The sequence below is a fragment of the Panthera uncia genome, chromosome C2 (genome assembly GCF_023721935.1).
Source record: "Panthera uncia isolate 11264 chromosome C2, Puncia_PCG_1.0, whole genome shotgun sequence".
Lineage (NCBI taxonomy): Eukaryota > Metazoa > Chordata > Mammalia > Carnivora > Felidae > Panthera > Panthera uncia.
In genome coordinates, this window is record NC_064810.1 from 126,546,270 (window position 1) to 126,565,942 (window position 19,673).

Genomic DNA, 19,673 nt, shown 5'->3' on the forward strand with positions numbered 1-19,673 from the left:
ATTGTAGTTCCAGGGATGTTAAAGTGAACAGAAGTGTTTCTAACAACATAAACCTGAAGATGTGTGTTTAAACAAAGTCCTAATTTCAAACTTTAGTAGGTAAAGAAAAAATCCAGTGCCCTGAAGCAGGATGTTGTAACATTTTTCTTCTTCACAACCATTTCCAAATGCTGCACAGTGATATTCAGATACTTTCAGCTGAAAACCTGTGCACTGGAGTCACCTGGATGGTAACAGGTCCAACTATGAGATTCCTGCAGGTGCTAACTTGGTATGACCCACGTCCAACTATGCGATTCCTGCAGGTGCTAACTTGGTATGACCCACAAAACTGTATTTTCGCACTTGTCTGCCCTCCTGTGAACTCAAAAAAGATGTATGGTTTACATGATGAATTATGCATAAGAGTATGAACTGCTGATCATTTTAAAGTAAGAAAATCAGAATTGAACTATAGCTAGTTTTTTTTTAAACATGTGCTTAGCACATATGCCAAAGGAACGTGTAAAGGAAAAAGCTAATTTAGAAATTTATATCCCTGTAAAAAATGGTTTCATGACATTTAAAGTAAGATCTGACAGGCTTCTGCTACAGTTAAGGAGGCTGCCTGGCTCCATAAACCCCTTTCTGAGCTGGGCTTGCCAGGTTCTGTTTGGTAGGATTGGAAGAGCAGGGATCTAGTGAGATGTGAGTGCATGTTGGCGTGTCAGGGAAAGCACCACACTACACTGTGCGCTCTCTTGGTTATGAATCTTGTGTCTCTCTTGCCTGAGGTTCAGACCCAGGTCTTGTCTAATCCCAAGCTCCTGTTCTTTTCATCCTCTGCCATTTCACAAATGTGCTGATAGAACTCCCAATGTCAAAACCCTAATATTTCTGTTCTATACAATTCATTGTAGTAAATAAGCTTCCTGGCAAAGCTTCCCCAGGGATAGGGATGGTTGCCATGTGATATTCTGGATGCCAGCTCATCCTTCTGTGCCTATTCTAGCATGGCAGAAGTCTGTCAGATGCCTGATCAGATTTCTTGGGTGGCTCCACACGAGAGTGAATTTCCAGATGTGTCCCTGGCTCCGAGCTTCACTGGCATGCACCTAACGTGGTGTATGCCATGCTCTCACCACAGACATGGAAGTCTGAAATGGTAGAACTTGTCTACGGTGTGTGCCATTCATGCTTTCAAAATGTTTTCAAGGTGGTTTACAAGAGAACAGGCGCAAACATAAGTCTTGTAATATAAAAACTGAGATCAAGACTTTACAGAGCAATAAAAAGACTAAAATGCATTGAAACAGAGGGTAGAAACCAATGCAACAGGGAGAAGCAAGAGCCACCTGTGAAATTCCATGCTGCTGGCCCTGCCTCCTATGGTTTCATTGCTAAGCAACCTTAAAGGACACAAGTAAATCAATGCTTCTCCAGAATGCTACTCCAAAATGTAGGAGTGATCATGAGCCTGTCTGGTACTTGTGAAGGAAAGTTTGGGAAATGGGCTGTATGATTAAATTAGATGGTAGGCAAGACACAATGCTGTTCTTTTTCTGAAAGGGAGAGCCTGAGCATTGCAACTGGAGAAGACAACGAGGTCCTTGGCTGGCTCCAAAGCTGCTTCCATGTTTGTAGTATGTAAGAAGTGATTATTTCCTTTTACTGTACAACCTTTATCTCAATTCAAATCTCATACCTAGTACTTCTCTGTCAATCTAGAAGCATGAAGGTAATAGAGCTGGGACAGATGCCACGTGCCAAGTCAATTAAGGTCCTAAGTTACTGAATGAGAGTTGAGTACAATACACAGGGCAGAAGCAGATACAGCAGTCCTTGGCATGGGACACTGGGCTTCCACTTCCCCAGTGGATAGGATCTTTACAAGATCTGAGGTCACACCAGATTCTTGTTATGTCATTGCTCTTGCAGGCTCGCATCTTATGTCTTCATTTTCGAACAACTAAGGCTAATGATGTATATGCTCCAGTTTAAGGAGCCCTTACAAAAAACAGGGTCTCTTAACTCTTAAGCCCAAATCAGCATCAGATTGCTCTCCTTATCTTGAACTTCATGAAGATTGGAATGGGTGGGTGAAGGTAGCATTATTAATACCCTGGTTGCCCTTGAACAACATCTTGGTCTAATGTTTTCTAATATTCTGGAAAGAGGTTCCCCCTAAATCCCAGCCTGTCATTCTGCTGTTCAAATATCTAGTTGGCCTCCTTCAGTTCAAGGAATTATTTCAAGATCAAGATCACATAGGTGAAAAAAAAAATCACATAGGTAGTAAGTGGTAGGGCTGAAACTTGAACCAAGGCCTTCTAATTTTGTTCAGAGCTATAACTCCCGATCACACATAAGGATGCATGGCAGTGCCTAAAATTTCTTAAAAAAAATTTTTTTTTAAATGTTTATCTATTTTTGAGAGAGAGAGAGAGAGAGAGAGAGAGAGAGAGAAATACAGAGTGTGAGCAGGGGAGGGGCAGAGAGAGAGGGAGACACAGAACCTGAGGCAGGCTCCAGACTCTGAGCTGTCCGTACAGAGCCTGAGGCAGGGCTCGAACTCACCAACTGTGAGATCATGACCTTAGCTGAAGTAGGACACTTAACTGACTGAGCCACCAAGGTGTCTGAGCACCTAAAATTTCTAGGCCAACTAGAGCCTCTATGTTCTGTGTTTTTGTTTAGTTACCATTTCTGTTAGGTTAACATGAAAATAAAATTGTAAACAAAACTCTCAAAGTAGTCACAGGATATCCAATGATGCAATCTCAAAGTTTAGGAAGAGAGGTAACATTAGCTTTTAAGAAGACACCAATTTTGTATTCTAGGGTATTTTCATGTGCATCTAATATATAGTTCCCAAACTTGGCTTTTCACTAGAAACAATAGGATTTTGGAAGCTTCTCTGATGAATCTAATGAGAAGCCAAGACTCAGAAACACTGATCTAATTATAGCTGCATGTTAAGTGGTTTCCATAGCCTGTCTCACTGAATGGGGCCCGAGAGGAAATGGAGGTAGTACAAAGAGTTAGGTGTTTGGAATCAAAGAGATCTTAATTCACATCTAGGCGGCTCCAGAGAGTGCTTCCAGCTGTGTCACCTGGGGCAACTTGGTCACTTTAACTCTCACTTCCTACATCTGTAAAGTGGAGACTTAGGATGATTTGGTGAGATGATATATGAAAGTGCTTCTCACAGTGTCTGGTACAGTCACTGTGGCTGCTATTATCATAATTATTATTAACCCTGAGGATGCCTTCTTTCTTCTTAGAGCATCATAGTCTCTATGCATCAGCCTTCCCAAGGGTTCAGAACAAAGTAACAAGTGACAACATGGGAACTGAGAGAGCACATCTGGAAAAAAGTCCACCATGCTAGATGTTCAGCAGCTCCTTGATTTTTTAAAACAGACTCACAAAAGTGGGGTGAGGCCACCTGTGATGTGTAATTGTAAGGAGAGGTAGTGGAATATTTTCTGGAGATCATGCTTTCTTATAAGCATACTGAGTTTGAAATACTTTGGGTGATTGAAACCAGCCCCTCCCTACCAGACACAAGTGTGAATTAATTCTGTGAATTAATAGGAGCAAACAGTTCAGGTCATAAGCCAAGGCAGGCATGCTCTATTTCTCAGGGCTTTGAGAAAATTGCTACTGGAAGGAAAAGCCAGTCCTCCAGATGTCCAGCCTTGCAGGCAAGGGAAGTCACACCTGGACCACAGAGATGCTAGTGGCTTTTTCTACTGCTTTCTCTTCCCACCTATACTCCCAACCTTGATAAAACCAATTGTCACAGTCGCTGTTTTACAACTCTTCTTGTCTGATTTGGAAAGTATCACAAAAAAGTCCTTCTGAGTCCTATTTTAGGAATATTTACCAATATTTTCCTCTGTTTCATAATTTCATCTTTTACACTATGTAATGGATATGTGTGCCACTCAGATCTGTCTTCAAGACTGAGGCTCTTGTCCACCAATAGCTGGGAGTATTGGTTGTGGATTGGCTTATAGCTGAATTCCTCTCCTGGAATTTCTCTCAGCTAAAGGGAGCGGTCTCACCCAAGATTACAACACTCTGGTGTGAACCCCATATCCAACATCTGGTTGACATCAGGGTCCAAAGGCCCTTGTCTTAATTTGGGACAATTTTGAAGGGCAATTCCAGCTCCACAGCTCCCCCTGGTGTGGGCTGAGTTGTCTTTGTTGACCACATGTCAGCCTGACTACTCTTTTGCTCCAGCAGACTAATTGCCTCAGCACTGAACCTTCTATATAGCCAATCTCCTTAAGGTCTGTTTTCCTAGGGAATCTTGGATGAACCGTTGAATGCATTTGAAACTTACTTTCATATAATGTGTGTGGTGAATCTCTAACTTATTGTTTCCAAATAATTATCTCAATAACACTTATTAAGTTATCCTCTCCCCAGTTTTTGGACTGCTACTTTTATTACATTTTAAATTCTTAAATATACTAGAAACTGTTTCTGGGCTATGTAGTATGCTTTTCTAATTTGACCACTTTTTGGACTTGTAATACATATTTTAACTAGTATTACTTTATGACATGTTTGACATGTTTTGATTTTTGGCAGAGAAAGCCCCTCTTCATTACTCTTATTTAAAAAAAAATGTCTTTACTACTCTTGCCTGTTCATACTTAAAAAAATGTTATTTAAATTTTAGTTAACATACTTGTCAATATTGGTTTCAGGAGGAGAATCCAGTGATTCATCACTTACATACAAAACCCAGTGCTCATCACAACAAGTGCCCTCCTTAGTACCCATCACCCAACTAGCCCATCTCCCACCCACCTCCCCTCTGTCAATCCACAGTTTGTTTTCTATCATTAGGAGTTTCTTGTGGTTCATTTCCCTCTCGTCCTTCCCCACCCCATATGTTCAGCTGTTTTGTTTCTTAAATTCCACATGAGTGAAATCATATGGTATTTGTCTTTCTCTTACTGACTTATTTCACTTAGTATAATACACTCTAGCCCCATCCATGTCTTTGCAAATGGCAAGATTTCATTCTTTTTGATGGCTGAGTAATATTCCAGTGTGTGTGTGTGTGTGTGTGTGTGTGTGTGTGTGTATACATGTATGTGTATATACATTTATCCATTTGTCCATCGATGGACATCTGGGTTCTCTCCATAGTTTGGCTACTGTTGATAATGCTATAAACATTGGGGTGCATGTACCCCTTTGAATCTTTATTTTTGTACCCTTTGGGTAAATACCTAGTAATGCAATTGCTGGGTTGTAGGGCAAGGTCTATTTTCAGTTTTTTGAGGAAGCTCTATATTGTTCTATAAAGTGGCTGTGCCAGTTTGCATTTCCACCAACAGTGTGAGAAGATTCCCCTTTCTCTGCATGCTTGCCAACACCTGTTGTTTCTCCTGTTGTTAATTTTAGCCATTCTGACAGGTGTGAGGTGGTATCTTGTCATGGTTTTGATTTGTATTCCCTGATGATGAGTGATGTTGAGCATCTTTTCATGTGTCTGTTAGCATCTGGATGTCTTTGGAAAAGTGTCTATTCATGTCTTCTGCCCATTTCTTCACTGGATTATTTGTTTTCTGGGTGTTGAGTTTGGTAAGTTCTTTATAGATTTTGGATACTAACCATTTATCAGATAGGGCATTTGTAAATATCTTCTCCCATTCCATCAGTTGCCTTTTAGTTTTGTTGACTGTTTCCTTTGTTGTGCAGAAACTTTTTATCTTGATGAGGTCCCAATAGTTCATGTTCGCTTTTGTTTCTCTTGCCTTCAGTGGTGTGTCTAGTAAGAAGTTGCTCTGGCCAAGGCCAAAGAGGTTGCTGCTTGTGTTCTCTACAGTTTTGATGGTTTCCTGTTTCACATTTAGGTCTTTCATCCATTTTGAATTTATTTTTGTGTATGGTGTAAGAAAGTGGCCCAGTTTCATTTTTTTGCATGTTGCCATCCAGTTTTCCCAACACCATTTGTTGAAAAGACTGTCTTTTTTCCATTGAATATTCTTGCCTCTTTTGTCAAAGATGAATCAACCAAATACTTGTGGGTCCATTTCTGGGTTTTCTATTCTCTTCCATTAGTCTATGTGTCGGTTTTTGTGCCAGTACCATATTGTTTTGATGACTATAGCTTTATAACATAGTTTAAAGTCTGGAATCATTATGCCTCCAGTTTTGTTTTTCTTTCACAGGATTGCTTTGGCTATTCGGGGTCTTTTGTGGCTCCATACAAAGGTTAGGATTGTTTGTTCTAGCTCTGTGAAAAATGCTGTTGATATTTGGATAGGGATTCTATTAAATGTGTAGATTTCTTCGAGTAGTATAAACATTTTAACAAAGTTTGTTTTTCCAATCCATGATCATGGAATGCTTTTCTATTTCCTCCAATCCTCTTCAATATCTTTCATAACTGTTCTATAGTTTTCAGAGTATAGATCTTCTACTTCTTCATTTAGATTTATTCCTAGGTATCTTATTGTTTTTGGTGCAACTGCAAATGGGATTGGGTCCTTGGTTTCTTTTTCTGCTGCTTCATTATTGGTGTATAAAAATGCAACAGATTTCTGCATGTTGATTTTATATCCTGCAACTTTGCTGAATACATGTATTGGTTCTAGAAAGTTTTTGGTGGCATCTTTCAGGTTTTCTACATAGAGTATCACATCATCTGCAAATAGAAAAGGTTTGACTTCTTCCTTGCTGACTTGAGTGCCTTTTATTTCTTTTTGTTGTCTGACTGGTAAGCCTAACACTTCTAGTACTATATTGAATAGTAATGGTGAGGGTGGAATCTTTGTCTTGTTCCTGACTGTAGGGGAAAAGCTCTCAGTTTTTTTCCCACTGAGGATGATATTATTTGTGGGCCTTTTGTATATGGCCCTTATGGTGTTGACGTATGTTCCTTCTGTCCTTACTTTCTTGAGGGTTTTAATCAAAAATTGATGCTATATTTTGTCATGTGCTTTTTCTGCATTTATTGACAGGATCATATGGTTCTTATTCCTTCCTTTATTAATGCGGTGTATCACATTGATTGATTTGTGTATATCGAACCAGCCCTGCAGCCCAGGAATAAATCCCACTTGATTGTGATGAATAATTCTTTTAATCTACTTTTTTTAAAGGTTTATTTATTTATTTGAGAGAGAGAAAGAGAGCATAAGCAGGTAGGGGCAGAGAGAGAATCTCAAGCAGACTCCATACTGTCAGTGTAGAGACTGATGTGGGACTCAAACTCATGAACCATGAAATCATGACCTGAGCCGAAAGTGAATCTGACACTTACCCCCAGGCACCCCTAATGTACTGCTGAATTCAATTTGCTAATATTTTGTTGAGTATTTTTGTATCCATGTCCATCAGAGATACTGGCCTGTAATTCTCCTTTTTTTTGATGGGATTTTTGTCTGGTTTTGGAATCAAGGTAATGCTGGCCTTGTAGAATGAGTTTGGAAGTATTCCTTCCATTTCTATTTCTTGGAACAGTTTGAGAAGAAAGGTATTAACTTTTCTTTAAATGCCTGATAGAATTCCCCTAGGAAGCCATCCGGCCCAGGACTCTTGTTTGTTGGGAGATTTTTTTTTTATTTTATTTTTTAATATTTATTTATTATTGAAAGACAGAGAGAGAGAGAGAGAGAGAGAGAGAGAGAGAGAGAGAGCATGAGTAGGGGAGGGGCAGGGAGAGAGGGAGACACAGAATGTGAAGCAGGCTCCAGCCTTTGAGCTGTCAGCACACAGCCCTATGTGGGGCTCGAACCCACAAACTGCGAGATCATGACCTGAGCTGAAGTCAGATGCTTAACCGACTGAGCCACCCAGGCATCCCTGTTGGGAGATTTTTGATTACCGATTCAATTTTTTGCTGGTTATGGGTCTGTTCAAATTTTTTATTTCTTCCGGTTTCAGTTTTGGGAGTTTGTGAATTTCTAGAAATTCATCCATTTCTTCAAGATTGCCTGGTTTGTTGGCATACAATTTTTCATAGTATTCTCTTATACTTGTTTGTATTTCTTGGTGTTGGTTGTGATCTCTTCCCTTTCCTACATGATTTTATCTATTTGGGTCCTTTCTCTTTCTCTCTCTCTTTTTTTTTGATACGTCTGGGTAGGGCTTTATCAATTTTGTTAATACTTTCAAAGAGCCAGCCCTTAGTTACGTTGATTTGTTCCATTGTTTGTTTGTTTGTTTATATGTCATTTTTTTTTTTTCTGCTCTGATCTTTATTATTTCCCTTCTTCTTCTGGCTTTAGGCTTTATTTGCTGGTTTCTTTTCTAGCTCCTTTCGGTAGAAGGTTAGATTGTACATCTGGGACTTTTTTTGCTTCTTGAGATAGGCCTGAATTGCAATACACTTCTTTCTTAGAACTGCTTTTGCTGCATACCAAAAGGTTTGGATTGTCACATTCTCATTTTCATTTATTTACATGTATTTTTTTGTTTCTTCTTTAATTCCCTAGTTAACCCATTCATTCGTTAGTAGGATGTTAACTTCCATGTATTTGAGGGCTTTCTAAATTTTTTCTTGTGGTTGACTTCAAGTTTCATAGTGTTGAAAACATGCATGGTAAGATCTTGATCTTTTTGCACTTGTTGAGGGTTGATTTGTGATCCAGTATGTGACCCATTCTGGAGAATGTTTCATGTGCACACAAGAAGAATGCATATTCTGCTGTTTTAGGATGAAATGTTCTGAATATGTCTGTGAAGTCCATCTGGTCCAATGTGTCATTCAAAGCCATCGTTCCCTTGTTGATTTTCTGCTTAGATGATCTGTCCATTGCTGTAAGTGGGATGTTAATGGTATTAATGGGCAATAATGGCATTATCTTTGATGAGTTTATGTTTGTGATTAATTGATTTATATATTTGGATGCTACCAAGTTGGGGGCATAAGTATTTATAATTGTTACATATTCTTGATGTATAGATCCTTTAATATGAATTAATGCCTTTCTTTATCTCTTATTACAGTCTTTGTTTTAAAATCTAGTTTGTCTGATGTAAGTATGGCTACTTCAGCTTTCTTTTGACATCTACTAGCATGATAGATGGCTCTCCATCCCCTCTGCCAGTCTTTGTTTATCTTCTTTCTTCCTTACTAAATGATGAAAGCTTTTAAAGGTATGGATTTGCCTGAATTGAGCCTTAAGGATTTTCATTTTGCTTTTGTATTCAGAATTTATTGTTGGGTTGCTTGGGTGGCTCAGTTGGTTAAGCGGTTAAGCATCTGACTCTTGGTTTTGGCTCAGGTCAGGATCTCAAAACTCTTGAGTTCAAGCCCTGCATCGGGCTCTGTGCTGTCAGCTTGGGATTCTTTCTCTCTCCCTATCTCTCTGCCCCTCCCCTACTCTGTTTCTCTCAAAAATAAATAAACATTAAACAATTTATTTTCAATCACACTCCTTCAACCTTTACATATGACTACTTCTGTAAAATATTTTAATCTCCTTTCAGCCATAAACTTTGACATAAGTTTTTGTACGACCGTTATTTTCTATGCAATCTGCATTTGAACTTTTCACTTTCCTTAATGTCTGATATTTAGGTTGATTTAATGGCTGTGAGATTTGGTTTAAATTTTTATTTTTTTATTTCTAACACTACTTTTATTATATTAAGAATAAAATTTACCTTTTTTGAATTTAGCAAGGCTTTTTTTAATAATAATTTTTAATAAATGATCCATGGATATATGAAGATATCATCTATAAGGTACAAAATTTGATATATAGTTATCAGATGAACTTTATTAAGCATATTTACATTCTATTTAGTTTTGACTCCATGATTTACTAAAGACTAAATATGGTGTGCTAATTTTTTCCATAATAATGGTTTCTTTTCAGGTCTTCTTTGTCTTCTAACAGCTTTGCTCTCCATATTTCTGTGTTATGTTATAGTACATTATACATTCATTGTAGGTCACAATTTTTATAAAACAATCTTCCCACTGAAAACTTTTATCCCTTAAGTTTTATTTTAACTAACATTAATATTGCCACTCCTGTGTTATTTTGCTTCCTTTATTTACTTTTTTGACTTAAAAATATATTTCTGGGGGAGGGAGCCAAGATGGTGGAACAGCAAGGAAGTGTTTTGTGTGTCTCGTGTCTATGAAATACAGTCAGACCAACACTAAACCATCCTGCACACCTACAAAACTTATCTGAGGATTAACACAACAATCTGCACAACCTGAACCACAGAATTCAGCAGAAAGAGAAAAAATTTTTATTTTTAATTTTTATTAAAAATATTTTAAATTTTTTCTACTATATTCTTTACTTCTGTGTAAATTTTTTCAAATTCTATTTTACTCCCATCATTTCATTTTAGTCTACTTCAGTGTATTCATTTTTTTCAAATTTTCCAATGATTTCCTTTTTAAAAAAAATTTTCACCCCTTTTTTCTCTAATCTATCAAGCCACTTTCAACAGCCAGACCAAAAGACACCTAGGATCTAGCATCATTTATTCGATTTTTTGTGTGTTTTTTAAAATTTTTTAATTTTAATTTTTTTAATTTTAATTTTTTATATATAATTAATTCCTTTTCTCCCTTCAAAACGACAAAACAAAGGAATTCACCCCAAAAGGAAGAGCAGGAAGAAATGATAGCCAGGGACTTAACCAACAGAGATACAAGCAAGATGTCTGAACCAGAATTTAGAATCATGATAATAAGAATACTAGCTGGAGTCGAAAATAGATTAGAATCCCTTTCTGTGGAGATAAAAGAAGTAAAAACTAGTCAGGATGAAATAAAAAATGCTATAACTGAGCTACAATCATGGATGGACGCTGTGGCGGCAAGGATGGATGAGGCAGAATAGAATCAGCGATATAGAAGACAAACTTACAGAGAATAATGAAGCAGAAAAAAAGAGGGAGATTAAGGCAAAAGAGCATGATTTAAGAATTAGAGAAATCAGTGACTCATTAAAAAGGAACATCAGAGGGGCGCCTGGGTGGCTCAGTCAGTTGAGCGGCCGACTTCGGCTCAGGTCACGATCTCGCAGTCCGTGAATTCGAGCCCCGCATCGGGCTCTGTGCTGACAGCTTGGAGCCTGGAGCCTGTTTCAGATTCTGTGTCTCCCTCTCTTTGACCCTCCCCCATTCATGCTCTGTCTCTCTCTGTCTCAAAAATACACAAGCATTAAAAAAAAAAAATTAAAAAAGAAAAAGGAACATCAGAATCATAGGAGTCCCAGAAGAGGAAGACAGAGAAATAGGGGTAGAAGGGTTATGTGAGCAAATCATAGTGGAAAACTTTCCTAACTTGGAAAAGACACAGACATCAAAATCCAGGAAGCACAGAGGACTCCCATTAGGTTCAATAAAAATATATTTCTGCTTTATTTTTGCTCATTTTTTCTCTATCCTCATATTTTTGAATCTTTTGTGTCATCATGTTTTAGGTGAATAGAGAAAATAGCTATATTTTGTTTTAGGTGAAAGTCTTTATTATCTAATAGAGACTTTAGTTATATTTATTGACATAAATGTTAGGTCTTATTTCTCTCATCCTGCTTTGTGATTTCTATTTTATTGTTTGTTGTTTTGATGTTTCCTTATTTGTTTTTAAAGTATATATGCTGCTATTGTCCTGCCATAATTACATTTCTTTAATTATCCATGCTAAACACAAAACTTTTTATTTTATTAAAAAAATACTTTATTTATTTATTTAAAGTAGGCTCCATGCCCAACGTGGGGCCTGAACTCACGACTCTGGGATCAAGAGTCACATGCTCTAGCCAGCCAGGCACCCCTAAACACGAAACTTTTAATCTTTCTCTCACCTTTCCACCAATCCTACTTACAACAGGAAATTTATCAAGCAAGGTTGACCTCACCCATTTCTTTTTATAAACAATTGTACTTATTTAAGCAATCTGTTCCAAAGAACTACCAGCAAAAAATACCAATTGTTCTTCATTATTCTACCAATTGAATTATCTAACTAGCACTGGTGCCAGGGACATTGTGCATCAGTTATGCTTAAAATGTCATTTAAAAATAAAACTGCTTGAGGACAAATCAGAAAATAACATATATTAATTATAAGAGATCTTGGTCATTGTTTCTACATTCTACTTCTCTCTGTTACACAGTGAAGTCAGTCAGATTGCCTCACTATAGATAGATAACTTCAGAAGAATTCCCTGTCTCTGAGGACCACAATTCATAAACTCTACCTCACCATCTGCTCCTGAAGGATAGATTTCGTCAATGTCCTCCTGGCTGATCATGTCCAGGACTTTGCTCTTGCTGCTTTCCTTCATCCATAATGATCTTTTATATCTATCCATTTTTTCAAAGCTCAGGTCAAATACCAGTGATTTTCCTGACAACTTGCTCCTCTGAATGGCCAAAGAGGTGAGACTATTGTTCTACTTACAGGTGCTCATTTGTTGTCTTGTAATAACTATTATTATAGTTAAGCATTAAGTGTCTCCTTAATTTGATTATGGGATCCTATGGAGCAGAAATACTGTCTTATACTTTGATCATGGAATGACAAGGTTTCATGACTGGAAGAATTTCAAAACTCATCCGTAGATTGAGGATCAGGAAGAACAAGTTACAGTGCCAGATTTTATTCTACATCAATGACTTTCAAGAACTTCATTTCTTTAGACCTGCAAAATGGAGATGAGCTCCAAAGCCACTTCAAAAGATAAGATGAGGGGCGCCTAGGTGGCTCAGTCAGTTAAGCATCTGACTTCGGCTCAGGTCATGATCTCACGGTCCGTGAGTTCGAGCCCTGCGTCGGGATCTGTGCTGACAGCTCAGAGCCTGGAGCCCATTTCAGATTCTGTGTCTCCCTCTCTCTCCGCCCCTCCCCTGTTCATGCTCTGTCTCTCTCTGTCTCAAAAATAAATAAACGTTAAAAAAAAATTAAAAAAAAAAAAGATAAGATGAATAGTCATTTTACGAACAAGGAACCAACTCACAGCCCAAGAGAGAGAAAGTCACTTGCTCACGTTCACAGAATCAATTAATGCCCAAAATATAACTAGAAGCTCAATCTCCTGCTCCCAGCCTGCTGGTAGCTATCTCAGAAGGCTCTTTGACTCCTCCAAAGCACCAGCATGGAACCTTGTGAGTGAAAATACATACATGGACTTACTAAGAAACTAAACTCTTCAGAAAAATGCAGTTGCCTCCAAACTTTGACTATCCATAAACACTTATAATTTATTACAAAATTGTATAACTATTTCTTCAACTCCTGGAAGGCACCAATTCCTTTTATGTCATGCCAGAGGTTAGCTCTCTTTTTTTCTGTTATAAAGTCTTATCCTTGGGGCATTAGGGTGGCTCAGTTGGCTAAGTGTTTAACTTTTGATTTCAGCTCGGGTCATGATCTGATGGTTGTGGGATTGAGCCCCATATTGGGCTCCACAGCATGTAGCCTACTTAATATTCTGTCTCTCTCTGTCTCTCTACCCCTCCGCTGCTCACATGTACTCTCTCTCTCTCTCAAAAAAAAAAAAAAAAAAAAAAAAAAAACTTAAAAAAAAAAAAAGTCTTATTCTTGACTTTGGAACTGCCTGCCAAGCTCTATTGTTTTTTACATGTTTTTGATTCTCTACTTACTCATCTTTTCCACCAGAAAGATAAGTTATAGCAGAGACATATTTTTTGTGGATCTCTGTTTACTTATCTGTAACCAAAAGGTATAGAAATGGATATTCTCTAAAGGTCTCTCTGACTCTAAGATTATTTGATTTTTTTTTTTTTTTAATGAAAAGGCAGGAGCAAAGTAAGGAAAGTAAAACAAGAACAGGGTGTTTTAACCCTGATTTCCAAAAAATAGTAGTCTGAGATGTGGCTTAAATATAGGTAGTTTATTGTGCACAGTGATGTCAGGGAACACAGTTGTAGGGGACTGGAGATAAAAAGAAAAGGAGAGAAAGAACATCCAAGGGTATGTTACTGAGCTGATTGCCACCATGGTCAATTGGGGCATAATCATGCTGGGGATCCTTGGAGGAGCTGTGTAGAATGTACCTTCCAAGGTACACAAGAGGCAGAATCTATGCATTGGTTCTGTCCCTCATTAGTCAAAGGGTGCCTGCCTCTTGGATGTTAACCTGCACATGTCAGGAGTGTGTATGCAACAGAAGGGCTTAGTGGCCCTCACAGATATCCTACATGGGAAGTCAGGGGTAGAATGAGAAAAATGTGGCATTAGCTGAGGCGGTGCTTTCCAGTTACTTCTCCATGTGGCTGATTCCTGTAGCAACACTAGAATAAAGGGCAAACAGGTTGGTGAAGGTGGTGGGGCCAGGGGAACTAGATTTGGGACTGTGGTCCTCAGATCCAAATCAGTGCCTGGGTGACCGAGATAAAAGGAACATTAAATCAGTCTGGAGTGGGCTGAGAGATAATGGTGTTTCCCAGAAGGCTTAAAAATAAGGGGCAAAATATCATTCAGAGAAAGATAATATTAAACATGTGATAACAAATCACTTCTCTGCTGAAAACCCTCTATGACTTCCAGCTTATCTAGAGCAAAAAAGCAAGTCTTAACAACGGCCATCAACCTTTTCTCTGACTGTATTTCTTCCCTTTTCCCCACTCTGCTCTAGCTACACTGACTTGCATGTTGTTCCTCCAACACACCAACCTCTCTCCTCAGGGTCTTTGAACCTGTTGTCAGTGCCTCAAAGACTCCTTGTGAACTTGACGTTGGTTTCTGCTGTGATGTTATCTGAGATGCCTTCTGTGACTATCCCACATATAAAAGTGCATCTTATCACCCTTCATATTACTTACTACATATTACTACTTTCATATTATTTACCTAATTAAAAAAAAATTTTTTTTTAACATTTATTTATTTTTGAGACAGACAGAGAGAGAGCATGAACAGGGGAGGGTCATAGGAAGAGGGAGACATAGAATCTGAAATAGGCTCCAGGCTCTGAGCTGTCAGCACAGAGCCCGACGCGGGGCTCGAACTCATGGACCGCGAGATCGTGACCTGAGCCGAAGTCGGACGCCCAACCGACTGAGCCACCCAGGCGCCCCATATTTACCTAATTTTTAAACATTATTACTTTTTTCTATGAGACTTATCACTACCTCAGTTCATATTATATGTCTATTTTTAAAAATTAATTTCAGTATCCAGTGGAATGAAGCACCACCAAGGTAACACTTTTTTTGTTGTATTCACTGGCATATCTCTAACATCCAGGAGAGTTCCTGGAAATAGCAGGTAATTGATAAACTAAAAAAAAATAAATAAAAAAGAATGAATGACAGATTGAATGAAGATGTTTGTGCCTTGCAAAAAAAAAAAATAATAAAGGAGGACCTAATATTTGTCAAAAGTCCCTTGAACAGAAGCACAAAGACTGTTAGACATTCTCTCTGGATGGTGATGAAAGCTGTTATCAAGCAAGACTTGAGCTTTTTAGACCTGGAAAGACCAGTGTGCAGTGTCATCTGCTGTGTTACTCTAAGAAATTCTGGGACTAGAAGGAGAATAACTATCATATTCTCCCTCTGGTGAGTCCCTCATCCTGTGGCTTTAGACAATATTTTGTCCTCTTGGCTAATTGAACCAAGTACTTAAGCTAAACTTAGAGAATTTCTAGATGTGTGTGTGTCCATACGTGTAGACAAATTCTCTTCCAACCAACACATAACAAAAACTGCAAAGATGTGCTATAGAACCTTAAGAGGGCAACCCCCTAAGTGTGATGACAGCAGGACGTGCACATATTTGAGAATGAATGGAATAGCTAGAGGAAGGAGAAGCCTAAATGAAGGTGTTTTAGTAATAAAGATCTCAAGGACTAGAAAAGATGGGAAGTATTTAGGATTTTGACAACTTTCTATACATAAACGCTTAGGTAGTAAGTCTAACAAAAAAGTCACTGAATCAGACTCTTAGAGGAAGAATTAAAAGTAGGAAAGCAGCACATGGGTGGCTCAGTTGGTTAAGCGTCCAACTCCTGATCTCAGCTCAGGTCATGACCTCACAGTTTGTGAGATTGAGCCCCGCTTTCTCTGTTCCTCCCAGCTTGGTCCTCACTCTCTCTCTCTCTCAAAATAAATAAACATTTTTAAAAAAAAGTAGGAAAAGATTTATATTAAGTGGAGGCAATAGCCTGATTCTTAAATGATGGTGGGCTTGTCAGTGAAACTCAGCATCACTGATTCTATATGAAAGGGGCACATACAGTAAAACCTGAAACTCTGTAGTGGCATTAGTTTTTAAGGTGTTTTTAATATTTTGAAATATCAATCTAGCATTTATGGATATCAGTAGTATGGAAATGGCATCTGGTGATTCTAGAAAAATGGAACTAGCAGAGAAGCTTGTAACCTGAGTTTGGTTTACATGGATGGAAGTAAGTGGGTTCACTTATTTCCTAAAATTGTGTATAAAACTTTGTATGTAGCCATGTACATTTTTTTTGGGGGGGCAAAGAATATAGAGCAAGTTTGGCAAATACTTTCTATAAAGGTCCAGATAGCAAATATTTTCGACTTTGTGGGCCAGATGGTCTCTGTTGCAAGCTATTCAACCCTGTCCATGTAGTATGAAAGCAGCCATTGATAATATGTAAAAGAACGGGCATGGCTGTTTTCCAAGAAAAGTTGATTCAGTCACAGAATGTGGGCTGAATATGGCTGATAAGCCATAGTTTACTGACCCATAGTATAGAGTGGTGCTATCCACAAGATCTATAATAATGAAAATGTTCTATATCTCTGTTGTTCAATAAGGTAGCCACCAGCCACATATGGCTGTTGAACACCTGAAATGTAGCTAGTATTACTGGAGAGTTGACTTTTTAATTAATTAAAATTTAAATTTAATAGCCACATGTGGCTATTGGATACCATAGTGGACAGAATTACAGGCCTGACAAAACCCCCCAAAGGCTCCCAGAGAAAAGAACCTTATCCTGCAAAGAGACGTGTTGCACCCAGGGAGAGTTTTCTAGGGCCTTGCTGTCATGGCATATGCAGTCATTCAAAACTTGCCTCAGATATGGTCTTGATGGGTAAGTGTCAGGGAATGTCAGGGAATGAGGAGGTAGTTTGATTCTATGGCAAATGCTCAGGGATCTGAAGGGGATAGACTCCACGTTTTCTCTGCTTTCTCTATCTTCCTGAAATAGTTTGTAAAAAGTGACACTAATGGTCACTGACTTTCCTAATGGTTCCTTGGTTACAGGAACATGCTGTGCAGTGTTACTAATCAGCTTAAAGGACAGGAAGAAGACTGAATGTAGTGACTGATAATGCATAATATTGAAGGGCTTTAAGATGTAGAGGTTTCCTTTTTTTTCTACCATCTTCAGAAAGTCTTGAAATACATCAGAACCTGACTCTAAATTTAAGCTCAGGGCTACAAGAATTTCCAAATAAGGCTGATTACCATAGCGGCAGAAGGATCCTAGTCAAACATTATTTAATTTACTCCCCTCTAGAGAGTGTTTAAGTTGAAATGGAGATCTCTGATCTCTATACTTCAATGTTGGTGTCTCCTGACTATGTATTCCAAGTGTTCCAATTTTTCCTGTTTGGTGATCATACTATCCTTTAGAGCTAGTGGGAATGAATGGGTCAATTCACAGTTGGTGCCTGGATTTCAAAAAGTTCTCTCTTGTCAATTTTGGTCATGGCTATAGCAGGAGTCACAGAGAGACTTTTCCAGATATTCAGCATCTCTCTTCAACAGAATTATTCCTAGTGGGATCTCTAGCCTATGTTGAATGTGTAGTTTCCTCACCTCTCCAAGAGATGAGATGATTCCACGAAGAAACCATTTTCCAAACTTCTTTCATACACTGCTTTTCCTAATACAGGGAGTGGCTATTCCAGTGGCAAACTGAATACCTCAGTCCCCTCTTAGGATCCTGACTCATCCGGAAGATCATGATTCAAAGCTGCCAGTCAGGAAACTGAATTCAAAGTTTCTGAATGTATTTCTGACACAGATTGACTTCTAGTCTGATTTCTTGGATCTTGAGACTTCCCCATCCTCCATCACTAGAATTCCTTTGACAAATATTAATAAGAGTGCTTCCTCTGATTCTTGAGATTTAATTAGGTTTGTCCCCAGGTAAGTATGTACATCGTGAAACACAGGTGGTCATACTTCTGGGGAAACCAGAAGAGAAAGAAATGATAATCCATATGGGTCCTTGGAGGGCGCTGTGTACATGTAGCATGCAATGTATAAATGGCACTAATACAGTAGCTAAGGGCAGATCCCATATGTCTTATGTTCCCTAGAAGCTTCTAAAAAGTGAAGAAAGGCAATTTTGGCTATTCAACACACACTGCAGTCTGCACTGGATGTTTTGTTGTTGGTTTTAGGAAATAGAGTCATTTGTCTAGTTTCTCTGCCTCTATTAGAATGTCTCATCAGAGGAATGCTTCATTAATATGGTAAACTGCCCCATAACATAACCAGCAATGGAAGAGACCTATTAAGTCTGGATCGAATCCATAGCCAGGTGTTTCTTTATTCTAGAATTTTTACTCATTACCAATGAGACACTGAATAGTGAACACCCCCAAATAAAGAAACCACTCCACACTAAATATCAGTATCTTCCTTTTAGTAGCCTTAAGCCTGATTTATTTCAGATCTACTGTGATTTCTTCCATATCTAAGGGCTGACAGACATGTGTATAACTTTCACTTTTTAATTACAAAGATGTCTATATAAAAGTAGGCATACTAGTATTATAAACCTTACACATGCCAGTGGTTATCAACTCCTGGATAGTCTTGTTTCATCTAAACCCCCATCCACTTCCCTCCATTTCCACATAACTTTGAGGTAAATTCCAGGCATTATAAAATTATAATGATTACTTAAGGATCCCTTTTATCCCCCTTGCCTAATATATCTTGCCTAATATATGCCCTTGTCTACTTCCCATCTCTAAGGTTTTATTTTGAAGTGAATCTCAAATATCATACTTTTAAGGGATTCTTGGGGCACCTGGGTGGCTTAGTCAGTTAAGTGTCCAACTCTCAGTTTTGGCTCAGGTCATGATCTCACGGTTTTGTGAGTTTGAGCCCCATGTCAGGCTCTGTGCTGATGATACAGAGCCTGCTTGGGATTCTCTCTCTTCTCCTCCCCCAATTGCACGGTGTCTGTCTCTCTCTAAATAAATAAATAAATAAATAAACTTAAAAAATTTTTTTAAAAAGGGATTCTTTTCTTCCCCCAACCTGATATGTTTCGTTAAAAAATTATCTGTTCAGGGGTGCCTGGGTGCCTTAGTCAGTTAAACATCCTATTATGGCTCAGGTCATGGGCTGAGGTGATGATCTCGCGGTTTGTGGGATGGAGCCCCGTGTGGGACTCTGTGCTGAGAGCTCAGAGCCTGGAGCCTGCTTCGGATTCTGTGTCTCCCTCTCTCTGGCCCTCCCCTTCTTGTGCTCTGTTTCTGTCTCTCTCTCAAGAATAAGTTATTAAAACATTAAAAAATTTATCTTTTCATTAATTTTAATGGAATTGAACACATTAAAACAAAACAAAACAAAAATGGTACAACCTGGTTAGCATAGAAAGCATGAGTTAGAATCCAGTAAGGCCAACAAGGCAAGCTCCATTCTCTAGAAAGGGCTGAATTATAGTTGGAAGACACAGTATTTTATTTTCTCAAGAGCAACAAAACAAAGCAAATACACT

General features: G+C 38.4%; 1 protein-coding gene across 3 annotated transcripts in view; it reads right to left on the reverse strand.

Annotated features, from left to right (window-relative positions):
- Nucleotides 1-19,673, reverse strand: part of TMEM108 (transmembrane protein 108) — a 360,169-nt gene that overhangs the window by 41,802 nt on the left and 298,694 nt on the right. The gene's annotated exons all lie outside the window — the stretch shown is intronic.